Source organism: Canis lupus, chromosome 17 (assembly GCF_011100685.1).
Source record: "Canis lupus familiaris isolate Mischka breed German Shepherd chromosome 17, alternate assembly UU_Cfam_GSD_1.0, whole genome shotgun sequence".
NCBI classification, from domain to species: Eukaryota; Metazoa; Chordata; class Mammalia; order Carnivora; family Canidae; genus Canis; species Canis lupus.
In genome coordinates, this window is record NC_049238.1 from 59,621,412 (window position 1) to 59,649,222 (window position 27,811).

Here is a 27,811-nt window from a genome sequence, read left to right on the forward strand (position 1 = left end):
TCACCACTAATACTTCAGAATATATTTCCTGATATTAAGGTCATTATTCTGTATAACCATACAATTATACAATTAATACAATTCAATTATCACATTTAAGAACTATATCTAATATATGCTGCATTTATAACTTTTTCCATTGTTTAGAAAATGTCTTATCTATATATATGTATATAGATATAGATGCATTTAATATCTGTGGCTGTATCATACATATATGAGAGAGATTAAGGATTAAGAGTATATGTTATGAAAAAAAAAGTGTATATTATGGGGGATCCCTGGGTGGCTTAGTGGTTTAGTGCCTGCCTTCAGCCCAGGGCGTGATTCTGGAGACCCTGGATTGAATCCCACGTCAGGCTCCCTGCATGGAGCTTGCTTCTCCCTCTGCCTGTGTCTCTGCCTCTCTCTCTGTGTGTGTCTCTCATGAATAAATAAATAAATTCTTAGAAAAAAAAAAAGGAGTGTATGTTATGGTACTGATATTTTCCCAGGCTCTAATTGTTATTTTTAATTTTTATTTATTTTTATATTTTTTTAAAAGATTTTATTTATTTATTCAGGAGAGACACAGATAGGCAGAAACACAGACAGAGGGAGAAGCAGGTTCACTGCAGGGAGCCTGATGTGGGACACAATCCCAGGATCCCAGGACCCCGGGATCTTGATCTGAGCTGAAGGCAGACACTCAACCACTGAGCCACCCAGGGGCCCCCCTACCTGACTCTAATCAACTTACACTTCAGTCCTTATTACCTGGAACTCTGTTCTGATATCTTTGTTTTTGTTGTTTCTGATGGCATTACATTTTTGAAGAGGACAGGCTAGTTATCTTGTTCAGTATCCTACCTTCTGATCAACATTTTTCAAAAATGTTGGTATTTGTGTTTCCTGTTGCATCCTGTCAACAAGCAAGCTGTTCAAGAACAAAGCAACAAAATATTGTGAATACTTTTACATTGAAAATACTAAAGGAAATGCAGCATCTGCACAGCAAACTCTGTGTTGTGGCAGCAGTAGCCTCAGCTCCAATCCAAAACTAGGTCTGGCATCTGTGACTAGTCTTTTGGTTTGCTTTTAATCCCAGCACTGACTGTGACCATGTTTTGCCTGCAGAGATTTACTGCTGACTCACCAGCAGATGTGGTCAGAAGGGAAGGAAAACCCACAGTAAGCACTTCCAGAGCCAAGCATTTGGGAAACTTGGACATGCCTCATGTCTGAGCATGTGCAGAGACTACTCCAAAATGCTTCCTCTCAAGGAGACCTGTCTATAGTTTCCATTGATGCAATAGTGCCATCATAGCTATTTTTCTGGTTGAGATATTTAAAATAGTGGGGACTTTTTAGGAGAAATGAGGATGAGCTTAGTGCATTTTAAATAAAATCCAAACTCCTCTAGCCATAGGTCTACATGGGTTTATCTCCATTCCCCATCAATAGGGATACTATTACTTCCAGCACCATTTATTGGACCTATTTCCTTCCCTCATTGAACTGCATTTTACTGAAAACCAGTTGACCAAATAGATGTCAATTTCAGGGCTCTCAATTCGGCCTATTAGTGTATGTATCCTGCTGCCACTAGCACATTGCCTTGCCTGTCATAGCTTATAATAAGTAGTCTTTTTAAAAAAAAGATTTGTGGGGATCCCTGGGTGGCGCAGCGGTTTGGCGCCTGCCTTTGGCCCAGGGCGCAATCCTGGAGACCCGGGATCGAATCCCACATCAGGCTCCCGGTGCATGGAGCCTGCTTCTCCCTCTGCCTGTTGTGTCTCTGCCTCTCTCTCTCTCTCTGTATGACTATCATAAATAAATTTAAAAAATGTTTAAAAAAATAAAAATAAATAAAAAAAAGATTTGTTCTAGAGAGGGAGAGGGTGGGGGGAAGAAGAGAGAGAGAGGAAAGGAACCTCAAGCAGACTCCCCACTGAGCATGGAGCCTATTGCTGCAGGGCAGGTCTGGGGGGTTCCATCCCATAATCCTGAGATATGACCTGAGTGGAAACTGAGAGTTGGATGCTCAATGGACTGAGCCACCCAGGCACCCCAAAAAGTCTTAAATCAGGTAGTGCAAGTCCTCTACTTCTGGCCTTCTTTTTCAACAGCTCAATTTTGAAAAATGTAAAACTCTATGTAACAGATTAAGATGTGCTGTCATTTTCATCTCATTTCATTGTAGGACACATGCTTACTTATGTATTGGTTGACCCCTGTGGTCAAAGATTCTCTGTTGTATTCTCTAGGAAAAGTAGATCTATTATCTGCAGGCTGAGGAACAGGCAAAATGTCTGCTGTGACACTCAGCAGAATCTGGATTTTTCCTGAACAAAAAAAATTTAGATCACTTTTCTAGTCTTTGATCTTAGGTGTGTTTCCTTTACTTATTTCTAACTGTGAAATAAAACCTTATAAAGCCTTGTGTTATTTATAATTTTTCTTTCTAGGAAAATAGAGCCTTTTAAAAAAATTTATTTATTGGGAGCATCAGCTGGGTGAGGAGCACAGGGAGAAGCAGACTCCCCAATAAGCAGAGACTCCAAGATCATGACCCAAGCTGAAGGCAGATGCCCAACCGAGCCACCTAGGTGCCCCAGAAAATAGAGTCCTATATAGGATCCCTAATTTGCTAACCAGATTATAAGATCTATGTTGCAAACTGAAGATTATGAAAGAAGATGAGAGAGAGGCAAAGATACAGAAGGGGAAGAATAGTCTGGAAACAGAATACTAATATTAGGATTTGGCAGTAAATGTCAGTTTGAGAAAGGGAAGAGATTGGATGAACATAACTAGGGAAAAAAAACTTCAGTGGAAACAACAGACATTCAGGGTGCCTGGCTGGCTCACCTGGTAGAGTGTGTAACTCCTGATTTTAGGGTTGTGAGTTCAAGTCCCACATCAGGTGTGGAGCCTACTTAGAAAAACCGACATTTAAAGTCCCTTTTATGACATTGTTTATTTGCTAATATATAATTCTTTTCCATCTTTGTAAATGTGGCAAAGTTGAGCTTGATGTATTATATGTTCTTTGGAATGTTTATTTTTACTTTATTTTTTTTTAAAGTAAGCTCTATGCCCAATGTGAGCTTGAGCTCACGACCCTGAGATCAAGAGTGGCACGATCTACTGACTGAGCTAACCAGGCACCCCTGGAATGTGTATTTTTAAAAAGTTATACTTAAGATATTCATCTGTGAATCTCATAACCACATACATGGCCCTGTCAGCTGTGCACTGAGGGTAAAATGGGCTCACACTGGAGATCTACCTGGGAAAGTGCAATTAAAATTAAGGAGAGAGGTAGTGACTGTCTCAAAGATAGCTTTCCCTAATGTAGCAGTTTTCCTATTCCCTTCATACCTGATTCCTTATTTTTTGAGAAGTTTAAATAATCTTTACACATAACATGAGGCTTGAATTCATAACCCAGAGATCAGGAGTCCCATGCTCCTCTGAGCTAGCCAACACTTCCTTTCTTCTTTGAACAAGGGCAGATGAAAAATACTCAGTTGCAGCCTTGGAATCCACAGAAATACTGGCGAAGGAAGTTCAGGGCAAGATTGGAGATTGTCCACTCACTATAGTCTGGCCAATGCCTGTTTGCTTTACTTTGGCAAAGAGACTCAACTCATTTGCACCAGCCATGAGCCAACAGGGATCCTGATGAGGTTGACTTTTGGTAACTTTAGATCCTGAAAACTCATGGGATTTCTTCCCTTCTCTTTGAACGAAGTCTTAGCTAATAATAGGAGGGATTCACTGCTTTTCTTTCTGGTCAGCACTCGTTTGGGGTCCCTCATGGACATGTCCAGGGTAGGTAGCTGACTTCTAGGCGTCTCTCCCAATCTGGTTGTTTTTCAATGACCAGAAGTGACCCATGACAGAACCCCTGCTTGTGGGACAAAGGATCTGGATAGCAGTGCAGGCTGTAGAGACTACAATTCAGCCCAGGTTGCCCTGAGGGTACTGTTCACTTGCTCCCTGGGTTTCTGGTAAAGAAAATACTATCGCTAAATCTTCTCTGCAGGCTAAACTGAATAAGGTGTGAGGTTTCAAAAAGGTCAAGAACAACTTTACTGAACTTTACTGCCCTGGCCTTCCAGGACAGGCTTGAATGGGGCTAATTTTAGGATAAAACCAAAGAAAAGGAGCAATGGTAGCACAACTGGAGGATTCGGAGACCAAAGTCTCAAATCTCAACCTCTGAATAAGGTAAGGGCCATGCATTGGATGGCTTTCCCACATTTATAAAGAGAGTCGTTAGCCCAAATTCAGTGACTGGACAGGAGTCGTAGCGCCCATCAGTGTTTCTCAACAGAGGACAAGCTTGCCTACCCCTATCCCCATTCCCCTTCCCCATTAGGACATTGCTTAAGGTCTGGAAACTTTGATTATCACTTGAGAGTGTGTTTGGCCTCTACTGGCACTTAGTAAGCAGAGGCCTGGGAAGCCCCAGCCTAAGGTGCATTCAAATAGCATGATGCACAGAAATCCCTGCAGAACGAAGAGTTACCACATCAGTATGGGTGGTGCGATGCTGAGACCCCGTGGTGTAGATCAATGTCCACACTGTATTTACCAGACTATACTAATTACTGACTTACTGGATATAGAGTCTGAGGAAAACTGGTGTCAGAGAGAAGACTTTGGCCTGGGCCCATCATGGGGAGGCAGAGTTGGCATTAGCTAAAGCGGAAGAACCGCAGGGGCCGCAGGTTGTGGCGGAGACCCGGGGTCCAGCTGGGCCGCCCGGCCTTCCTTGAGGCGGTCTCCGTCCGCGCGCCTCGGCGGCCGCGTCCCTCGGGGTCCTCCGGGCGAGGCGCCCCCCCCCCCCGGGTTCTCACGCCGGCGCCTCCCCTCCCGCGCCCTCGCGGCTCCTCGTGTCCGCCCGCGGCCGCCTCCCAAAGGTGCGTCTCCGCGGCAGCCCGGAGGTGCGGCCGGACGTGTGGACCTGGCGGGGCTCGGGCGCGCCTTTGCTTTCTCTGAACGCTCAGTGCGTGGCCCGAGGGCTTGGTTTTGGGGGAAGAAGGCAAGGGACAGTCCTCTGGATCTTCCCCGGAAGGAAGGGCGGCGGCCCCCAGGACCCCAGGATCGGTGAGTGGTCGGAGCTTCTGGCGCGTAGGTCTACGGAGGGGACGGAGGGGGCGAGAAAACCAAGTAACATGCGGTGCCCTGGTGACGTCGTGGCGGGGACTCGGCGCTTTTCCCCGCCACGGCTTGGGCTAGATTCTGGGTCAGGAGTTTTGGCCACGTCTCCCTTCACGCGGGAATTCTGTTTAGCCCTGAGTCCTCGGCGTGTTGCAAAAGACGGCTGCAGAAGAGGCTCCGGGGAAGAAGGGGAGGTGGTGGGGGTCCCCTGGTGGCTTCTCAGACTCAGTGCTGAGCACCCAGCCCCCCGCTCGCCACAGGGACCCTCTGACCTGTGCGCGCCCTGCGTTCCGTCGGAGGAACCCCGCTCTGGTCCTGCCTGCATCTCACACGCGGGCTGTGTGCCTGAAAAGCGACCAAAGCGCTTGTGCGAACTGACCCGGTCAAGCGCAGACAGGAACCTCGCCCTGGTCGGGCCGACCCCGCGCTCTCGCGGTCGCCGCGCCTGAGCCGCTCTGCGGACGGTGAGCGACAGGCACAGCCTCTGGGCATCCCCTGGAAGTGGAAATGGGCTGCTCTGCTCAGCGGGTCCGGTTCTCTGTGCTTGTGAACTGCTCTGGGGGCGTGTGGAGGAGATGCCTGGAGGCCGTGGGGCGAGGAAGGGAGGCACAGGAGCGGTGGGTGAGGTCCTCGCTCCGCGGAAGAGCTGCAGTTGTTCGCAGGTTGTTACCCTCTCCTGAAACGGGACAGACTTTTGTAGGCTGTAGCCAACAATGAAAGGCTCTTTGTGTACTAAATATATATTTCTCAACAAATTAAGATGTCAAAATTTCCCCCTGCTTTATTCTTTTTCCTCTTCTTGAACTCTACATATGTTAGAACTTTTGATATTGCCCTACAGGTTGCTAAGGTTCTGTTTATTTTCTTTTTTTCAATTATTTTTCTTTGTGCTTCAGGTAGGATGATTTCTATTTCTCTCCCTTGAAATTCACTGAATTTTTGCCATTTCTATTATGCAGTTAAATCCATCCAGTGATTGTTTTTTGAGAACTCTTTCCAATGTCAACATTTACATTTGGTCCTTCATTTACTATTTCTATTTCCTGATACTTTTTTCTAACTTTTTATTTATTATGGTTATATTTTCCTTTACAATCTCAAAATATTTATAATTCTGGCTTAGTATTTCTTACCTCTTACTTTCAACATTTGGATGAAGTCTAGGTCAGTCTTCCATGATTGTCTTATCTTGAGTATGGGTAGAGTAATATCAGAGTAATATACCAGAATATTTTAGGTTGTATTGTGGATACTGCGAATGGTACACATACAGACTCTGGATTGCTGTGTATTACAAAAGCATTGGATTTTTATAAAAACAGGCTTAGTTGATAACAAATTGCAAATTCTCTGCCTCGCAGTGGATGACAGGTGAAATCTCAGTTGTCACTTTAGCTTTTGCAGAACCACTTGGAGGTTGCCCAACATGTATTATGCAGGAGTCAGCCAGAAACTTGGGCAGAAGTTTACACACAATTTAGAACTTCCCTTCAGTGGCTTTTTCCTTTTTGAGATTCCTCTCCACCTCTTGGTTTCTCAACTGTTATGCTTGCCTAAACATTGTCCTCTGTTCCTTTAATCCAATAAGACAGTTTGGTTGTGTACTGGGATTTAGCTGACCCAAATAGGGCAGACCAACGTGTGCTCTCAGCCAAAACTGCAAAGTGGAAAACTCACCATATGCGGTTCTACCTTGTGTCTGCTGGCTTTGTTCATCTCCCTAGCACCTTGAAATAATATTTTAGAAACATGTTTCCCCAGTTTTAGTTGTTATCTGTATGAGTACTCTGAAAAAAGTAAGCAATCATTACCAGAAGCTTAACTCATTCTCTCAGTAATAGCAGCTTAGCAAATTGGGCTTGAATCTCTGCATGGTTGTCTACGTTTGGCACAAGCTGCTTAATAGATCTCTAAAGTCACTGCCCCGAATGTGAAAAGGAGATATGACAAAAACCAAGTTGTGTGGAAGAAGATAAATAGGGACACAAGTAAAGGGATTGACCCCTCCAAAGAGTCACCAGCAGTGGACTCAAGCAGAGCATCACCACTTTTCTTTCTTCATCAGTTTTAGGGCTTCACAAATTGCAAGGAGACCAGACCCTTCTGCATCTGCCCCATTATGGTACACCATCAAACTCCTCTGTACACAAAGGAGATGGCTCCTGCGTGCTGAGGCTGAACAAGCAAGCACATCCCCTAGCTGGAAATCGAGCTGGACTGAAGCTATGAAAGCACTGAATTCTGACCACTAGACCACTGGGGAATTGACGTCTAGGTCTCTCCTGCCCTCTCATGATAGCAACATTGGAATAGTACTCTAGCTGGTTTCCTCCCTCTATCTTTCCTTGTCTCGCCTGCTCCTCCAGGGATAATCTAAAAGACCCTACCTTCCAAATTTTCTCTAAAAGGCAAGCCCACAGGCGAAACCCCAGGTATCCTGTCCCCCAAGTAGAACGCTTCCTAGGCGGCCAGGTGCCCAAGTCACAGAGGGAATTTGCACCTCTCAGCTACAGCACAGCACTGACCTGGAAACTCACCTTTTCCTTGCAACAAGGAGGAGACCAGGTTGCAGGGAGGAGGCGGCGGGAAGAGAGGCACCCAGAGTGAGGAGGGGGCGAGCACTGAGGATTGACAAAAGGAGGATTCAGACGGAGCAGGAATGCGGACAGGGTGTATGGAGATTTTCAAGCAAGGTCTTGAACAGAACTCCTGGTGTTTCCTCTAGAACATTTGTAACGGACCGTGTTTCCATCTCCATTGGGATCCTTTGTTCCCATCTTTCCAATGCTCTGAGCAAAAACACTTAAGAGTTCTGACTCCAATGTTTTGCTCAACCTCCACATCATGTCAGAATTCATGTTTTCCTGTCAGTCAACTATGGATATTGGTCTATGCTATCCTCCTTGTTCTTGATCTCCGAATTAGAGCAAACTCTCTTGATAAACATGGAGAGGTCAATTAAAATAAGTTATCCTTGTCTCTCTCAAAGTCTTAGGTTCCAGAAGCTTAGTCTCAGAATGGTTGGGTAAATGTGATTCAATGTTTGGGTCTGATAGTGAACAGTCAAGAAAGAATTCTTGAGACATTTTCAGTGCAAAAAGGTGGTTTTATTACAGCACAGGATTAGGACTCATGGGCAGAAAAAGTCACATTTTAACTGTGAGAGGTGACTGATTATGCAGGGTTTTTTTTTGTTGTTGTTGTTGTTGTTCCTTCGTTTGTTTATTTTTCAATCCTGTGTGGAGGGGAAGGTGATGTTAGGGCTCCAGGAAATTGAACCTAATGGGTTCCTGGAGATCTGGCTATTATTAAGATGGTGTTTTTCTTGTAAATCAGTAAGACAGTGACAAATTGATGGAATTTCATGTCCTGCATGGCTGTGATCTTTTATCAGTTGACCATGTGTTTTTTTATTTCTTTGTTCTTGGGCAGGAGGATGTCACACATATCCTACCGAGGGTGGGAGGGGAAGGAATATGTGGAGTATCAGTTTGCCTTTCCCTTCTAGAGCTTGCCTTTTGTTATATCATCCCTGGGGTTGGCTTGTCTTTGCACTTTTTCTTTGGCTCTGCCCTCAACTTCAGCCGCTTACTGGTCTGTCCACTCTTTGTACCGCTTCTCCCCTAGAGGAGTCAGGAATCCAACACCTTCCAGTTCAGCCTTCAGGGGAGCTACAGGCGGCACTTTGGTAGATAATGGCAGGATCCTGAGAGGTGCACGTGCGCTCAGAGTGTTTGTGGTTTCTCCAGTGACTGCAAACCTTCACACAACTGTAGAGGGAAGGCAGCTGCTCCCTTTGTTCTGTCCAGGAGGGACCTCAAAAGTGTCTGACAAAACGGAAAAATGATAGATCTTCTCCTCTGACTGGGCAGGGAAACACAGAGATCAAGAAGGGAAAGAAAGGGGGAACATGTCATGAAATTTCCTGATCTAAGTCGGCCTGGTCTGAAAATGCCCTCCCCTCCTACCCACAGTTGCTGATGAGAATGATATGGTCCATTCCTGTCCCCATCTCCAGTTTGAGCCATAGTTGAAAAAGGCCAACGATCTTGGCCTGGTATCTAATAAAGCCATTAGATCTTCAAATTATTAAGTTGCATTTTTGCTCTTTAACAGAGGCAAACCTGAAAACATACCAGACATTACCTTTCTCTGAAAACTATCCTTACTTCTTTGCTAAAATTCACACTCCAAGACCTGTTGAGCAGGAAAACTAAAAAGGCAAATAAAAAATTTGGGGTTTTGCAAAAGTTGAAATAAAACTGCCCAGAAAAAAAGAATCCCAAGACCACTGAGGGAGAAATCCTATGATCATGAAATCTGCATGGGCTGTCCCTGGGTCCTCCACCTTCAGGCAAATTCTGAAATCTCTGTGGTCTGTATTCCACCTGACAGCCTGATCTTCAAGTATATTTAATACAGGCCACAATACATGGTTTGGCCTATGTTGGACATCTTCAAACAGACAAATGACCTAAGGACATCACCTTCTGCTACGAACCTGCTAAAAGACGAAAGTGTGATTAAAATATTGGATTTACAATTGGAGAAAGACAATCATAATATGGTTTCACTCCTACGTGGCGTATAAGAAATAGTGAAAGGGACCATAAGGGAGGAGGGGGAAATTAAATGGGGTAAAATTAGAGGAAGACAAACCATAAAAGACTATTAACTCAGGGAAACACACAAAGGGTTGCAGAAGGAGAGGAGGGTGAGGGGATGTCGTGACTGGTGACCGGCATTAAGGAAAGCATGTGATGGGATGGGCACTGGGTGTGGTATTCTATGTTGGCAAATTGAATTTAAATAAAATTTAGAAAAATAAAATATGGACTTAGTCCACTAGAAAAAGTGACAGCGGCAGGAATGGGAAGGACCGCCTGGGCCGAGGGGACCGCGGAGGAGCGCACAGCGAAGGGCTGGGAAGAGGCGCTCAGGGCCGGGGCCGCGGGGCCCGCGGGGGCGGGGGGAGCCGGTCCCCGGGCTCCTGGGAGGATTCCCAGCCCCGAGCGCTGGCCGCCCCGCGGGGACCGCCCCGGCGACCGCCCCGGAGGGCGGGTGACCCCAAGGGGGCGGCGGGGGCGCCTGGGGCTCGGACGCAGCTGACCCGCCCCCCCTTCTCCCGGAAGGGGGTCCCAGCACTGGGGTCCCTCCAATCGGATCTGGAAACCCTGCGTTGGATGCGGATCCCGAAGCCGGACTGCCGAGGCCCCCAGAGTCTTGGGCGCCCGGGATGGTGGAGACGCGGAACCCCAGCCGGGCCGCTCGGGGCTGCGGTCCCCCGGCCTGCGGGCTCGCGGGTGCTCCCAGGGGCCTTTGCACTCGGCAAAGAAACTGGTGGGCAGAACAGTAGTGGCAGCACCAGGCTTTTCAGGGTCCTGGCAGAGGGCGCCGCCGGCGGCCTGGTTTCCGTAGTGTAGTGGTTATCACGTTCGCCTCACACGCGAAAGGTCCCCGGTTCGAAACCGGGCGGAAACAGCCCTCTTTCTTACCCCAAGTTCTATTCTTGCTCCAAACACGCAAAGGACCATGGGCTCGGCCAATGGGGCCTGGGCCTGCTTGCGCAGCTCCCTTTGCCATTCAGAAATAAACAAACAAAACAAACCTCACGCCTGAGGCTGGATGGGGTTCTGCTGCTGCCTGAAAGACTCAGACGCGCCAGCACTTAACAACCTGACTGGCCTCCTTGGTCTGCTCCCCCTCACGCTGGAGATCAGGCCAAGAAGAGCACACAGGGCAACCTGGACTTCAGGTTACTTTTACATCCAGAAAACCCCTGATCTGCTCCTCTGGCCCTAAGTCTCCTCTACAGGCTGACAGGTGCTATGGCTATGAAAGCCAACACGTTCTTCCCTGTGCAGCAACCTTGGGCAGCAACCTTGGCTTTCCCCCCAACCGCACCCCCCCCCCACACACACACCCCACCATTACTGAAAGGTAGATTTGCCTGTCAGAACTATAGAAAACCAACAGCACCTGGGACTCAAGCCAAAGATGCGAAGATTAAGAGCTTTGGGCTCCACCTAATGAGCCCACGGGGACGCCAAAGGAGCCTTTCAGGTACCGTCCTCAGGAGGGCCCTTGGACTAGTTCGAGGTCATGAAGTAGAGGGACTCTGCTCCTTGCCTGCTGAGAGCCAAGGCCGCCCCTTACTCCTAAGGAAACGGAGGCTCAGAAAGAGAGCATGGCCCTGGCTCTGCCACACACAGGGCTAAGCTAGACCAGAATGCAGCACAGGCCAGTGCCCTCGTGGTCAGGCCTCAGAGCCCCAGGTGTGGCTGAGGCTGGGAGAGGTGAGGAGCAGGGGGTAGGGCTGGGAGCCATTGGCAGCTGGATTCAGCCCTGGGCCCATGGGACACCTCCCCACCCCGCTGTTGCTCTCTCTGACTGGGAAATCTAACCTTTATTTTCTGGGTTTTCATCTGCTGGCGCCAAAGCAGGGGTCCCTTTGGGACTACACTCTGTCACTCCTCTAAGGCCAACAAGCAAACTTTGAAACATACAGAGCAAGTTGCAGGGGTGGTAATATACTGTATCCCTCCCCTAAGTGCACCAGTGAACATTTCCCCACATTTACTTTCTCCCTCCATCCTCATATTTACAGACTGGACATCATTTGAAGGCACCTGGCAGACATCTCAAGACAATTGGTTGGGCCGCTCTTGCTCCCTCCCTTGGGCAATGTCCCTCCAAACCGGCATGACCTTTCTTCAGAGGCCAGGGGAGGGCTTTGTCCTCTGGAGGAGACCCCGCTTGTCCCTTCAGGAACCAGACATCTCTTGCCTCCAGGCTGCAGAGAAGCTTCAGGCAGGTGGAGTGTTATTTGCCTCTTCCGGGATAGTGCAGGCCAGGTGTGCCCTGTGCTTGTAGGAACAGGATTAGGTGGCCATGCCCCCAGCACTGCCTGCCCTCTGGGCTCCTTCTGGTGGGCAGTGGGTCTAGGGTCAGCCTGAGCTCTAGAACCTTCCCACCCCGGGGAGAGACCCTTCAGGGAAGTGCAGCTGCCCCCTTGGCTCCTGCCCTCCTGGCTCTCTCTACCCTACAGGGATCTTAGAGGGTCCTGGCCCAGCCAAAGCTGAAGAATCCTTTCCTGGGGTGGGAGGGGGAAGGGAGCAGGTGGAAAATTCTCCAAAGGGAAGGGGAAAGTTTTCAAGAGCTTTCTGGAATTATCTGCATTGGTGCTGTCAGGTAGGTGGCTGCCCTGTGATGATGGAGCTTAGTCTTGTCCTGCCTTGAGTTGGTCCCAGCTCCAGTCTGAGTCCAAACAGACACAGGCAACCTGATTTGAGGTGTGTATTCAATTGTGCCTCTCCCCAAAGTGGGGTAGTGACCGAGCTTCTATTTCTGGGACCCCCACTGGGGGTCCAAAGATGCTATTGATGGGGTTTCCTTCCTTCCTTCCTTCCTTCCTTCCTTCCTTCCTTCCTTCCTTCCTTCCTTTCTTCCTTCTTTCTTTCCTTCCTTGTTTTCTTCCTTCTCCCTCTTTCTTTCCCTCTCTTTCTTTCTCTCTTTCTTACTTTCTTCTGGTGTTATTTTTAAGTAATCACTACACCCAAGGTGTGTCAGCTAGAGCTCACAGTCCTGAGATCAAGAGTGAAGAGTCCCATGCTCTACCAAGTGAGCTAGCCAGGTGCCCCTCACATTTCCTTTCCCGCTGAATCTGTGACTCAGGGAAGGAAACAAAAACAAAACCAAGAAATAGTTTAGCTGTAGATAAATTAGTCGTCTCAGTGCTAGATACAAGAACAAAAAATCAGGTGGACAGTAAGGATGAATCTCAAATACTTAAACACTTCAAAGGATTTTAATATTTTCTATATAATGGCACAGAAGATGTATATATCATGTCATATTTCATAAAAGGACTCCTAGTGTGCATCAGATTGGTTTGATGATTTTGATCTAAAAACTGCTTTATGTTGCCTTCTAGATTTACTAATAATGCAGAAAATATTGGTAGATATTATTGTAGTTTACACAAGTCTTGGGCTTATTTTCTCTTCAAACTCCTAGGGACACTTAGCTGCCTAAATTTCCTCTACTGGTCTAACGAACACACTTTCCTTCCAATACTATTTAAGAGCTTATACGATACCAAAGTATGTATTTCAGTAAGTTACATATATGATAAAATTTAATGGAGATTAAGTCTTATAATTCTGGCCATCATACTGACTTGTTATTCTTACAGTTTGGGGGTGGGGGTGGGGACGGTGGGTAAACCTTTTAAGGTATCTTATATAAATTCGAACATGCATTTCTCCATCATTTGTCAAGTCAATCTGCAATTTCAAGGTCTATTGTCATCTTTAAGTTCTTCCAATGATATTAAATTGGAGGAATGTGAAGAGGTAGGAGATGGCTTGGAGGGAGGCTGGTAAGTTACAGGTGTGTGCTGCTATGAAGCCTGAAGCGGTCGCTGAAATAACAAAAGAAAGAGTTATAACTAACCCGTCAACAGGGAAAAACAAATTGGATGATATAGGAACCGTGGAAAGACTATGTTAGAGTAATTGCTCTTCCGGGCCTCTACCCTGCAGAAATATTTGTCAGGTGGCCAAAAATATGTGCACGAGAACGAGGATGACAGCCGTTATCTGTAACCATAAACACCTAGGACCAACTTACCGGAAAGAGTATAAGGAAAGGGACAAAGGATGGCAGCAACTGCACTGTTAAAAGGCATTTAGAGGGTTGCAGCCCTTCGAGGATTTCCGGATTCTCAGCCATGGGTTTTCCAGGCAGAAACTGCACTGTTAAAAGGCATTTAGAGGGTTGCAGCCCTTCGAGGATTTCCGGATTCTCAGCCATGGGTTTTCCAGGCAGAAACTGCACTGTTAAAAGGCATTTAGAGGGTTGCAGCCCTTCGAGGATTTCCGGATTCTCAGCCATGGGTTTTCCTCCTCCAGAGTCCGCGATGGCCTTATGGCCGGCTTCGGCCTTGGCGTCAGTCCTCCGGTTGTGCCCCTGCCAAAGGACGTTTTCTAGGTTCTAAAAAGGCCACCTCGTCCCTGGGTGGGCTCGAACCACCAACCTCTCGGTTAACAGCCGAGCGCGCTAACCGATTGCGCCACAGAGACCTGCAGGTAGTTCCTGCCCACATCCCAGGAGAGAGTGAGCTGTCACTCATAGCCTTGCCTAGAGCACATATGTTAATATTTCCTGAACTAAGGAACATAATCTTATGCACCCAGGATTTAAAAACATATACTAATCAGGGAAATAGAATTTTTTGAACAGTTTAGGAAAACAGAAAACTGTACCTGTGTAAACGAGTCTAGTGAAAAACATAAGAAAAACTTTTTTTTTTTTAAATACATGATATGGTGGAAATGAGACCAACTGTGTCGGAAATCCCCAACACAAGACTAAATACTGGTAATCATAATGGATTCAAGTCTTGTACACATGTGTATGAAAGTAAATTCCAGTTACAGTAGTGTAGTAGACAGAAAGGGGGTAAATCTTAAGAGTAGAACAAATCTGTACCAAGCTAATCATGAAATAACTAAAAGGAGGGAAAATATTGAATTTCAGAATTTTTCCTTTAGTGCCTGTGGTTTTTGGTCACACCACTTTGCAGAATGAAGAGGTAGACCAGATGAAGAGTGGTGGACAGCAAAGCAAAGTTATTGAGCAATAGTACACGCTTCCCAAGAGGGAAGGGAACAGAGAAGTTTGCCCTCAGAGTTTCTACATCTAAGGTTTTTATGAGATCATGGCTGGATGTTTTAATCTGATTAACCCTCCTTGCACCTGTCACCCAATCAGGTTTTTGTCCACATACTCATCTACCTATCAAGTAGTTGTTTGTGTGGGAAAGGGCGGAGGGCTCCTCTCAGGATGGTGTGGAATAACAGGATGAGGTCTTTTTCCTTTTAAGGGTAGTTTATTCTTAGGATGGTGCCCCTTGCCTTGCCCTGGCCTGCCTTTCTCCCAACTATCCTCCATTAATATGATTCTCAGACAAAGGCAAAGGGTAAAAAGTTTTAAACTGAATGGAGGTGTGTTAAAAAAAAAACAAAATTCAACAGAGTACATTTGAAGATCTAATTCACTTTACTAAGTGATTCATGAACTGGGCAGAATGCCATCTAACAAGTAGGGGTGGGAGCTTCAAGATGTTATACAAAATGTTTTTTATAGGAAAGAGAGTGGGACGAGAAGGTATTAGCAAAAGGAAAGGAAAGATTGATTAGCAATCTCTTTCAAAGGATTGTTTCAGGTAAGGTCACAGCAGGGAGTCTAATTAGGTGCATTACCTTATTTTCCTTTAAGGAAAAGAGAGGGCCCATAGGACATATTTCCTCCTTGGTGCTGACCAGAGAAGTCTAGATTGATTGGCTTAGAATTCTACTCTTGGAGAGACTGAAACTGCCATTAAGTCTTGGTTTGCTGTCCTGGGGGCAAGTGGCACCATGTTGGGCCTATGGATTTCTTTTTCACAGAAATAATGGTCTTGTCCATCTGAAATGTAATCAAACTGCTTTGCCCTGAACTGGCTTTCTTTCATGGTAAAGAAAAGACATCTTGAAGTTAATTTTCACTTATTTGCCCTTTAAAACACAGGAGATTAAAAGAAGGATCACACAATGTTTGCCTTTTCCAGAGACTCAAAAGTGGTCAGATAAGAAAAGTTCAAGTGTTGTTAGAGGCAATTTGTCAGGTTCTAACAGGATGCCTGGAGGCCAACAAAGAGAAAGTCAGAGCCAGCTATCAAGAAAGTCAGGCTTATCCAGGTAACACTTCAAAACAAAGCCACCCAGAAGCTGGATCAAACCAAACAGCTCCAAGATGGGTGACAAAGTGGTTTGGAAACCTGACCAAATAAGGAAGAAAAGATGAGACACTCTGCTTCTGAGAGATCCCCACTCCAAGTAATAAATATTCCACCCCCTAGTCAACAACTTTCAATAAAAGATAGAAACCCAAACCCCAAGGAGTATAACTTGTTCTCTCTCTCTGTCTCATATCTCAAGAGTATACTTTTGACTTTAATAAACTTTTCTACTAACCAAAAAATAAATTTAAAAAATTAAAAAAAAAACAAAAACTTTCTTACTTGTGTCCGTCCCTCTTCTGCTGTGCTGTGTGTCTGTCCTTGAATTCCTTCTTGTGACAAGACCCAGAATCTTTGCCAACATCTTTGGGATGGGCTGGATCAAAGACTAAGGGCCCAGGGTGTCCTCAGTTCACCTGGCAAGAGTATCACACAGATTTTCATTAGTAACTTGGGCACATTCCCAAGCCTTCTTGAATTGTTGCTGGGTCCCGAACACCTTTTTGGGAGAAGAATTGGTGACCATAAGTCCATGCCAGTGGATGTTCTAGAGAATCAATAGCTGGGTTTGTAGTCTAGTCTCTGGGCCAGGCTTCCAATTTAGGGTAGAAGATAGATAGAATTTTTACCTTATGATAAATAGAATTGATAGAATTTTTATGTTAAAGCCCCTTAGTTTCCAGAAGCTGCTAGAACCAGACTTTAGCAATCATATTGTGAAACTTATGGTGGATAAGAGGGCTAAATATTTTGGTTGTGCTCCCCCTGAGTATGCTTGGTTCTTAATGTAGTAAGTAGTGATTCACATCCACCTAGGGACTATTCCCGGCAGAGTCATTCAACTTGTTTCATCCCATTCTTTTATCCTTTCTTTGATTGGTGGTTACTCTTAAGTAATTTATTCTTGGTGTTCTCGTCCTGTTTTTTCCACATAGAGATCTTGTGATTTCTCTGATTTTCTCCACCTCTTCATGTTCATAAGTCTGGCTAAAGTTAGAAACCCACACAAAGACAAGTCACACAGCTGGAACAACCCCATCTACTTCCACCTGATCCAATTTTGAGTTCTACAGCTGATGAGTATCATGTGGAAACTCTTGTGGGGCAGGAAGTTTTAGGGGTGGAACAGAAGGATTTATGTAAATGCAGCTATCTTTCCTAGATTTCCAGGGGAGCAATTCCCTAAAGAAATTTTTGTCGGGATGCCTGGGTGGCTCAGTGGTTTAGTGCCTGCCTTTGGGTCCCACATCGGGTTCCCTGCATGGAGCCTGCTTCTCCCTCTGCCTTGTGTATCTCTGCCTCTCTCTCTCTCTCTCTCTCTCTGTGTGTGTGTGTGTGTGTCTCTCATGAATGAATAAATAAGATCCTAAAAAAACATTTTTTTTGTCTTCTCTAAGTAACCTGCACATGACTTCATGTTGCAACTCTCATTGTATAAGAATTCCCCATAAAAAAAAAAAAAAAAGAATTCCCCATATGCATGTTTGACTAGCTAAGCTGGTTTCTTTATTTACTTTCTGATTCTTGTCCCACTAAAGTTTGAACTTTGCTTCTGAACTGCTAGTCCAGAGCTTTGATCCCTGGACCTAAAGATAATGTTGGGAAGAGATGGTTCATAAAACTTGTGGAGAAACAAAAATTAACTGTCAGAGAAAAACATGCAGTATGGATTCATTCACTCTGTGAACCAGATATGGTTGTAATGTCCAGTGAATTTTCTTAATCTAAGAGTGCCAAAAATTCTTCCCCTTACATCTGTCTCTGAAGTTCAGAGACTTACCAATGCATCATATGCTTCTTGACTTCTTCAATTAACTGAATCACAGTATTCTTAGAACTTCTAGGGAGAGTTAAGCTATGCCTTTGGAGTTTAAATCCAATATAAAATGGTGTAACTTCCAACTAGATCCCTTTGATAATTGGGTTTAACAAAGAAGTTCCTCTGGCTTTCATGTTCAGTATGTGAACCATGCTTCATGGTTTCTTTCTTTTTTTTTTTCTTTTCTTTAAGATCTTATTATTTACTCATGAGAGACACCCAGAGAGAGAGAGAGAGAGAGAGAGAGGCAGAGACACAGGCAGAGGGAGAAAGAAGCAGGCTCCTCGCAGGGAGTCCGTGTGGGACTCGATCCTAGGACTCCAGGATCACACCCTGAGCCAAAGGCAGATGCTCAACTGCTGAGCCATCCAGGCACCCCATGCCTCATGGTTTCAACTGGGGTTGGGTAGGGGGTAAAAAAGAGATTGATTGATACTATGGAATGATACTTTAAGGGAGCAGAGATGAAATTTCATTTCTACCCTTCCCCTCCCTTCTCCATATATATCCCACCTATTACCACTTATTCCCAACCCTAAAGACTCATCCAGGACCCTTTACTACCATACATCCAGGCAAAACTTTATGCTTATTTTATTCTCTACCCTTCCCAATTGCTCTACTAGAATATCTCTTCTTTGTAGACTAATTCTACCTGTCCTGCTAAATTCCTTTTCTTGTCTCAGAAAGAGAGAGAATTATTTTTTTAAAGATTTATTTATTTATTCATGATAGACATAGAGAGAGGCAGAGACACAGGAGGAGGGAGAAGCAGGCTCCATGCTGGGAGGCCAACGCGGGACTTGATCCCGGGACTCCAGGATCATGCCCTGGGCCAAAGGCAGGCGCCAAACCGCTGAGCCACCCAGGGATCCCCAAGAATTATTTTTTTATTCATTTGTCCACTCTTGAATTAATTAACAACTGTAGCTTGAACATTGTGTTAGGTTTTGCAGATGTATTAGGCACTTGAACGCACAATTGGCTTCCTAGGAATTTCCAATATTTTGGAAGATAGAGATAAGTAGACAATTATTTCATTGGGGGAATTATTAAGATCAAAATGTAAATAAACACATTAGGGGGCATCTAGCTTAGTTTAGGGGGTCAGAAAGATCTTTCAAAGGAAATGACTGCTGAAATTAGTTTTGAAAAATGAGAATGAATTAGAATAATGAAAAGGAAGCAGTGAGAGACTGTTCCCAATAGAGGGAACTGCGTCCCTGGAAGGGCAAGAGTGGCCAATATGTGAAATAGTTCACAGCTACCAGAATTGAAAACTGACAAGAGATACTAGGATGCTGAACATGGAGGGATACAGATCATAAGTTATTAGACATTTTAGTGAAGGAATATGGGGGATACTAAATAGGTTTGGTCTGCAGGTATATAGATTTAGGGTGTAGAAGAATCACTCAGAATGCAGTGGGGCAAAAGATTGGAGTAGACTAGACTGGCTATAGGCAGGCCAACTTTATACTGTTTGGATCAAAGGAGGTTAGAGCACAGGATGCCAGGTGTTGGCCAAACATATAGGTACTTTCATAAACACCAGAAGTGTTTATGATAGAATGTCTGATTATGAGTGAGAGAGTGAGCGAGTTCTCCTCACAAGGTATTTGGGCAGGGATCCCTGGGTGGCTCAGTGGTTTGGCGCCTGCCTTTGGCCCAGGGTGTGATCCTCGAGTCCCACATTGGGCTCCCTGCATGGAGCCTGCTTCTCCCTCTGCCTGTGTCTCTGCCTCTCTCTCTCTCTCTCTCTGTCTGTCTCTTATGAATAAATAAATAAGATCTTTAAAAAATTAAAAATCAAAGCAACAACAAAAAGACCAAGACATTTGGGCAGAAACTACATGATGTGTCAAGAGTGGGAAAGATTCTTGCACCAGTTGTCTCTTTCAATCTTTTCAACTCTAAGATCGTTTTTTTCTGTGCTTGACAATTCTTTCACCTAACAAGTTTGTTGGTTTAAGATGATTTCACACTCACCTTAATGTGAATTATCATGAAATCTTATCACATGTCCTCCATTACTGAGGAAAAATTATTAATTAACTGTGCCTTGAGAAAGTCTGGAGGGCACACCAGGCCAGGAGATGTGCTTGTACAGAGGGTACCTGGTAGAGGGTTGGGGTCAGGAAGGGGCCAGCCTGACCCTAGGGAAGAATTTGTATAAGAGAGTCATGGGAAGTAATTTTGGATAGAAAGAGGGGTCACAAGTTAGAAGAAATGCAAAGGCAGGATGAGGAATTTAGAATTTGTGTAGTAGATGGTAGAGTGTAAGTTTTCACAAAGAGGGTGAGGACATGAGAACAGGGCTTTTGGGTAATAAGATTAGAAAGACATTTGATAGTGTGGAGATGCCAGAATCAGAGAAAGCACTTAGGAGAGTGCATGAATCCAGACATCAATGATGAGGCTCTGATATAAGGTACTATCAGGATGACTGAGTGTAAGAGATATGCGAAAGACATTTTTAAGAAAAACTTAAACCTTGGTAAGAATGAGGATGTTTAGAGGGGAGGAGAGAGGAGCACCTCATTTCCCTTCAAAGCTGACATGTGGCTATTTGAAAACTTTAGTCAACCAGTGTGTGAGAATATACATTCATTTCACAGTAGGACTAGACATGTTTTTGATTATAGGGTAGCACCTCAGGCTCCACTGGAGGGGTGTGTGATATAAGGGCTGTGTGGTGTATTGTTCCTTAAAGAACCACGGAATTCTGATTCTGAAACCCTTCAGACCTCTACTTTGCTGATAAGGGACTTGGACCTCTACTACATTACTTATTGCTGCTTGTATCCAGTGTTTGGAAATAGATGTATGTTGATTATAAGTGAATGGGTGAAAAGTAGTCAAAAATTACACACAGCAAGACATTTGAAAGATTTTAGAAACCTGACAAATTCACATAATTTGTTCCCTGGTCTACAGTTCCCCAATCCCCTATTTTCATGGTATCTAGAGCCTTAAGGCCCTGCTTTCTCCTCTGCTTTTAGTTTATTCCTATGGGGAGAGATTAACAACTCTTTCTGTCCCATCCCCTCCTATCTTTGTAGAACTTTCTCTTTAGGTTAGAGTACAAAAGATAAAGTTACTGAATAATAGGTGTAACTTTGTCAATCCAAAGTGCTCTAGACTCAAGTGGGTGATTTTCATCACTGGAAAACTCTATGTTCCACCTATATGCTGCTAATGGAGCACTTTGTAGGGTTTTGTTGTTGTTGTTGTTTGTTTGTTTTTACTTTGTGGGATTTTAAAGAAATCTCACACTTTAATTGAATTTTTTGGCTGGTAATTGTATTGTGGAGCAGTTCTGGAATTCTTTTGAATTTATTATAAGACAGAACAAATGAGTAAAATGCTAATACTGTGGGAATCAGTGTTCTCACTGTGAGAGAAGAAAAAAATATGTATGTCATGGGAAAGGAAGAAGGACCTGTGTGATAATGGTGTGATAATGGTTTGAAATCAGAGATATCTGTATGATCTCTTGTTTTTATTGCTGAGTGGCAATGACACCACAGTATCAGTGAGAACAGCTACCAGCCAGATCCTGGATTCCGAATAATAGCATTATCCTCTATAATGACTCCAGGATTTTGAGAAATGACTGATTCCAAGTTTGGCTATAGAAAGAATTAAATCCTATAAAATATAGTTGTGCATAAATCAATAAAATACCAAGATTGATGTGGACATGCCAATTGCACGTAGATACTGACTTGGGAGAACTCATATTGGCTACATTTGTTTGTCATCTATTGCCTAGCAGAGATGAAATTCTGTCCACTACCAACTGTTCATCATAAGAAGTTTCACAGTTTCAAACCCCAAAACGTCCACAATGATGTTACTGATGGAGGGGAATATCAACCATGTACAAATAAGATAGAATTAGGTAGACAGATAGATATTAAATCCAAGAACCTATTTAAAATGTAAAGCCAAAGCTTTCATTTTTATTCATGAGATTCAACACAAGGACCCATGGAACATAAGCTGAAAGATCCTGGTCTGCATAGATGCCTTATCAGATATTGAATTCTGTTGGCTCTGACGATTTGTATAAGTGGGATAATTTTTGCAGAAATAACTAAACACTGGCAGGAGAAAATAAGGAGTTAGTTGTCAGCATGCTAGTTTACCCTTACATAGGAGGGAGAACGGTTATTAGATTCTTCACATCCAACAAAGATAAAAATACAATTTATAAAGAAAAGGGAGGATTAAATGTCTGAAAACAGCTAGTTCTTTTCCTACTGGATAAACTTCTTGACAGGAAATTGTCAGAGAGGACACTCTGGCCGCTCTTTTCTGGACACAGTTTATTGGAAGACTTTCTAAACATCTTAGAAGTTTGCTGAACAAATGTAATAGGATATCTCTTCAAGTGTCTTTCTGTTGTTCCTCTCTCTTGGTTAAGTCAGGAGGACACTGCTCCCCTTGCTAGAGTATCAGATGTATAGAAAGTTTGTTGTACAGACAAAAGTATGAAGAAAAAGGCTCTCTCATTGAGTTTAAAAAATATATTGGAACTCTTACTGAACTCAAACTAAGAAAATACAGAGAAGCCTTCAGTTTCTAGGAGAGGTGAGGTAACAGAAACCAGAATTAGTTTCCTGCCTGAAATCCCCCTAGGGGATTTAAGTAGCAACCCTTGAAAGATGAGAATGAACAGGTGAGCCCCATGATTGTCCCAGCTCACATTGTCAGGTGCAGAACTGTTTCCAGAGGAGGTACAAAGAAGGGATCTGAGGCAGATGAAGAGATTGTGTGAGAGGATGAAGCCGAGGTCTGAGGAGAGAGAAACAGCCAGAGTTCATAGCCCCAAGTTCCAGTGAGGAGAGAGCTGAGGAGAGAGAGAATCCAGAGGTACAGAGGTTTTATCTCCAGTACTCAGTATAGAGTACAGATCAGTAAGTCCATGAAGAAACTACCTGAGGTCAAGGAAAGAAACGTGTGAAAAGATCATGGAACAGGGCTTGGAGCTCACACAGGGCAGGAGACAGTGCCTATTCCCACCAGGCAGACTGGAGCTACTCATAATTTGTACTGCTTCAGTAGTAGGAAATAATCAGCCCTAGAATGAACCACCTAAAAAAATCATAAAAGCAAGATCCAAAAGGATCAGACAGTGCATAAATCAATTCATTGTACCTCTTCATTGGTAGGAATTGCGTTGAATGTATAGAAATGTAGCATAGATGTTTTAACACTATTTGTTCTTCTGATCGGAAGATGAACTTTGATAATGTCTAGCATACAATCAAAGAATGCCAGGCAGCAAAGAGGCAGGAAAACATGACCCATGAGAAGAATAATCAATCAGTTCAAATTGAACCAGAATTGACATGATGTTAAAATTATTGGAGAGGACTTTAAGACAGTTATTATGACTTACTATCTATGTTTGAAGAGTTCAGTAGAAATGTGGAACATACAGAAATGGCCAGAATGAAGTTTAGAGATACAAACCATGATATCTGAGATAATAAATTCACCAGATGGAATTATCAGATTAGACATTACAGAAAAAAAGATTAGGGAACATAAAACCATGAACATTTGAAGATATGCAAAATGAAACTCAGAGTCACGAAAACATTTTTTTAATGAGTGGTAGGACAACTTTAAAAGAAGGCCTGACATATAAATAATTGGAGTTCCTAAAAAAAAAAAAAAAAAATCCACAGAACCAAATGAGCCCTGAGCACAAGAAACATGAAAACCACATCTAATCATATCATAATTAAGTTGCTCAAATACATTGAAAAAGATAAAACCTCCCAAGCAGCCAGAGAAAAAAGACATGGTACATACAGAAAACAAAAATAAAAGGACAGAGTTCTCATTAGAACCAGCACTAGTGAGAATACCGAAAACATCTTTAAATGACTTAGGGGAGCAGGCAAGGTGGAATTCTATGCCTCCTCTCCACCCCAAAAAGTCTTTCAGAAATGAAGGGGAATAATGACATTCACAGACATACAAATGCTGGAAGACTACATCACCAGGACTCTCCAGGAAGAAGGCATTGATACCAGATGAAAATCTATATGTACCCAAAGGGATAAAGGATGACAGAAATTGCCATCTGCATGATGCAATTATGAGTTATTATTAATAATAACTCAATTAATAAAATGAGTTCTTATTACATAAATCTGTTTAAAAACATGACAGTTTAAGCCAGAATGTAACAATGGATTGTGGATTTTATAACATGTAAAGTAAAACACATGATAACAATAGCATAAAGGCTAGTAGGGGAGAAATGTGAAGAGGTAGGAGATCCCTTGGAGGGAGACCGATGAGTTGTGGATGTATGCCATAAAGCCTAAAACAGTCGCTGAAATAACACCACCACCACCACCACCACCGCCGCCGCCGCCGCCAACAACAACAAGAGTTATAGCTAACCAGCCAACAAAGGAGAGAAAATGGAATCATGTAAAAACAATGGTGGAATGCTTTTTCCAGGACTCTACAGAAATATTTGCACAAGTGTCAAAGTTGTGTGTACAAGAATGACTACGGCATTGTTTGTAATATTAACATAGAACCAAATTAATTTCAAAAGTACATAAGGCTTAAATAAACACTAGCACACGTGATAGAAGAAGCTCCTATCGAGGCAGGAGGCAGGACAACCTCGGTTGTCCATGTTGCTTTCTAGCACATTTGCTCCTCCCAGGATCTGGGATGGGATAACCTTCCCCTGAAGGATATCCTAAGGTCGCTTCTCCAGCGAGAACGCCCCGTCCCTGGGTGGGCTCGAACCACCAACCTTCCGGTTAACAGCAGAACGCGCTGACCGGTCGCGCCACAGAGACCGGCGAGAGCGCACCCTCTCCGCGCGATGCAGAGCACGCACTCAGCTCCAAGGGGAGCATCGCCTTTGCAGGACCGGACGCGGCCTCCAAAGCTTTTCAGAAAACTCCGCGGGAAGAATCAAGGCTGGGTGTTCGCCGAGCGTCGGGTGATTCGGAAGGCAAAGGGCAATCCGCGGAACTGCGGCGGCTGTGCGGGAACCAGAAAGATAAAGGGGGGCGTTGGGGGACGGTGGGGGGCGGTGGGGGGCGGGGGGCGAGAGCGGGAAAAGAGACCAGGGGAAAAGAGGAAACGCGCAAAGGAGCGAAAGCAAGGAGAGGTACGGGTGAGGCGAAGAGCCTGCTAGGAAGCTTGCAAAAAGGCCCAGGCCGGGACCTGAGATAAGAAAATTGTTTTATTATGTAGCAGCAGAATGGGGAGGGGGAAACCGAGAAGAGTATGAAAGAAAACGGCACGAACATCTGTAAGTGTCCAAGAATGAAACAGCAAAAAAGAAGTGTGAATATTTTTACATCGAGAGACTGTTGGAAGTGCGGTGGCTGCCGCAGGACTGTGGGCGTCGTGCCCGCATGGTAGCTAGTGGCCTCGTGGCTGCAGCGACCGCGCTTCAAGCCGAGTGGCGGTAGAGAAGCGTCTGACCTGTCTTTCGGGCTGCTCTTGAGCCCAGCACCAGCTGTGCATCTTAGGGGGCGGCAGTCGGAACAGGGGATACTTAGGAGCGGAGCACACTGCCCACCCCACGGCGCGACGGGGTCAGAAGAGGAGTAAATCCCACAGTGCACACACCCTCAGGCGTCAGCGAAAGCGAATGAAAGCTTGGAAGTTTCCTTGTCTCTCACTGCTGAGCAGAAAACATCCCCAAAGGTGAAAAACTGCCTTTCAAGGAGACTGGCCTATAGCTTTCACTAATGAAATAGTATCCTCATAGTCTTTTTTTCTGGTAAAGATATTTCAAGTTTGGTGTGTGTGTGGGGGGAGGGTTACACTAAATGAGAACGAGGTTTTTCGAGTTTAGGATAAAATGCATACAAGTTGTCATGGTCTACCTCAGCTTGTTTCCACCTGCCATCAGCTTTTTTTTTTTTTTTAATGGAAACAGTAAACTATTGATCTATAGCTCACATAGAGTAAAAATCAGAGATCTATAATGCACACTTTGTTGAATGTGGGCAACGGTAATCATCACCCAAATCAAATTATGAGAAATTGCCATAATCCCAGAAGTGTATGTTGAACCCCAGGTAATTCATACCCTATCTTGCTTAATTACTAGTTTGAGGTCTGTTTGCTATTCTTTCTTTAAAAAATATGTTATTTGTTTATTCATGAGGGACACACAGAGAGGCAAAGACATAGGCAGAGAGAGGAGAAGCAGGCTCTGTGCAGGAAGCCCAATGTGGGACTCAATCCCAGGACTCCAGGATCACACCCTGAGCCAAAGGCAGACACTCAAATGCTGAGCCACCCAGGCATCCCTCTATTTGCTCTTCTTGAGGTTACTATTGCTTATTCTTGAAATTCAAATGAATGAATGCTTATATTTTGCATTTGCCTTTTTTGCAACATTATGTTTATTAACTATATCCATATTGATGCATACATCACTTCTTAATTTTGGTATTACTGGAATACTTTAGTGTTATTTGGTATTAATTAATGCTATTGATGAATATTCTTAGTGTTTTGATGACTATTCTGTAGCAGTCTTTCTGTGTACTTGTGCATCAATAGATGCATTACATCATGGAGTAGGTATGAGTTCAACTTTATTAGAAATTGCCAATAGTCCTCTAGAATGGTTTTGAACCAGTAACTACTGCAATTGCTCCACATTCTTATCAGCATTTGGTATACTAATCCTTTTAAATATAGCCATGCTGGAGGGTGTGTAATATTATTTCCTTGTTTTTTATTTTATTTTTTTAAAGATTTTATTTATTTATTCACCAAAGACACACGGAGAGAGAGGCAGAGACATAGGAAGAGGGAGAAGCAGGCTCCTTGCAAGGAGCCTGATGTGGGACCTGATCCTGGATCCTGGGATCATGCTTTAAGCCGAAGGCAGACACTCAACCACTGAGCCACTCAGGTGCCCCTATTTCCTTGTATTTTAATTTGTATTTCCCAAGTAAGTAAAAAATATCAAGAATAAAATTTTAGAAGAGCCTTCACACCTTGAACTCACCACCCTGAGATCAAAATCTGAGCTGAGCTCAAGAGTTGGACACTTAACCGACTGAGCCACCTAGGCACCCCTCAAGAATGTTTCTTAGAACTTATGGTCATTAGGATATCTTACTTTGTGAAGATAGTCTATTAAAATATTTTAAAAAAATATTTTGCCTACTTTTATTTGGTTTACATTTTTATGACTGATTTATAAAAACTCTTCATATATTTGAATAATCAAGACATCTTTTTTTTTTTTTTAAGATTTTAGTTTTTCACGAGAGACACAGAGAGAGAGGCAGAAGGAGAAGCAGGCTCCTCGCAGGGAGCCTGATGTGGGACTCCATTCCTGGACCTGGGATCACGCCCTGAGCCAAAGGCAGCCGCTCAACCACTGAGCCACCCGGGAGTCCCAATTGAGACTCTTAAAGTAATATGGCTAATATAGTTTATTAGTTTGCAACTTAACTTTTGACTTTCATATGGTGATTTTTATGAGTACAAGTCTTTAATTTGGATGAAATCTTTTTTGTTTCATTTTTTCTTTTATATTTATGGCTTTTTAAGTTCTATAAGAAATTCTTGTACCAAATATTGTGAATGTATTCTCCCAAATTCTCTATAAGCTATAGAATTTTAGTTTTAATTCAAAAAAATCTGTGACATTCTCAAAACCAAAATATTCTTGGGAGCCAGCAATAACAATGCATAGAAAATACTTCTAAAACGCTCTTCGTGGAATCCATTAGGCTCCCATACATGCAGGAATGATGGTATTAGCATTCTCCATGATTACAGGAAGATTCAGAAATTATCCTCCAAACCTGTCAAGTGCTGAGTGAGAATGACTCTTTTGGAAATCTTTACAACACAGTTTCTGTCTAGTTGCGATGGCTGTTTACTGGATCCAGCGAAAGTCTGCAGAGATAACTTGCACAGGTATTTTCTGGATTACGTTCTTCCCAAGCTATCTCCAGTGATTCCTCCACAGTATTTTACTTCCTTTAGATGGCATTTTATTTTTTTAGACGGCATTTATTTTACTTTATTTT

At 43.9% G+C, this 27,811-nt stretch overlaps 3 non-coding genes across 3 annotated transcripts; 1 reads left to right on the top strand and 2 right to left on the bottom strand.

Annotated features, from left to right (window-relative positions):
• Positions 1-10,559: 10,559 nt before the first annotated feature.
• Positions 10,560-10,632, top strand: TRNAV-CAC. The gene has a single exon. It is a non-coding gene; the product is annotated as a tRNA-Val (tRNA).
• A 3,528-nt stretch (positions 10,633-14,160) lies between these two features.
• TRNAN-GUU lies at positions 14,161-14,234 on the bottom strand. Its single transcript has one exon. It is a non-coding gene; the product is annotated as a tRNA-Asn (tRNA).
• A 10,284-nt stretch (positions 14,235-24,518) lies between these two features.
• On the bottom strand, positions 24,519-24,592 carry TRNAN-GUU. Its single transcript has one exon. It is a non-coding gene; the product is annotated as a tRNA-Asn (tRNA).
• Between the last annotated feature and the right edge of the window lie 3,219 nt (positions 24,593-27,811).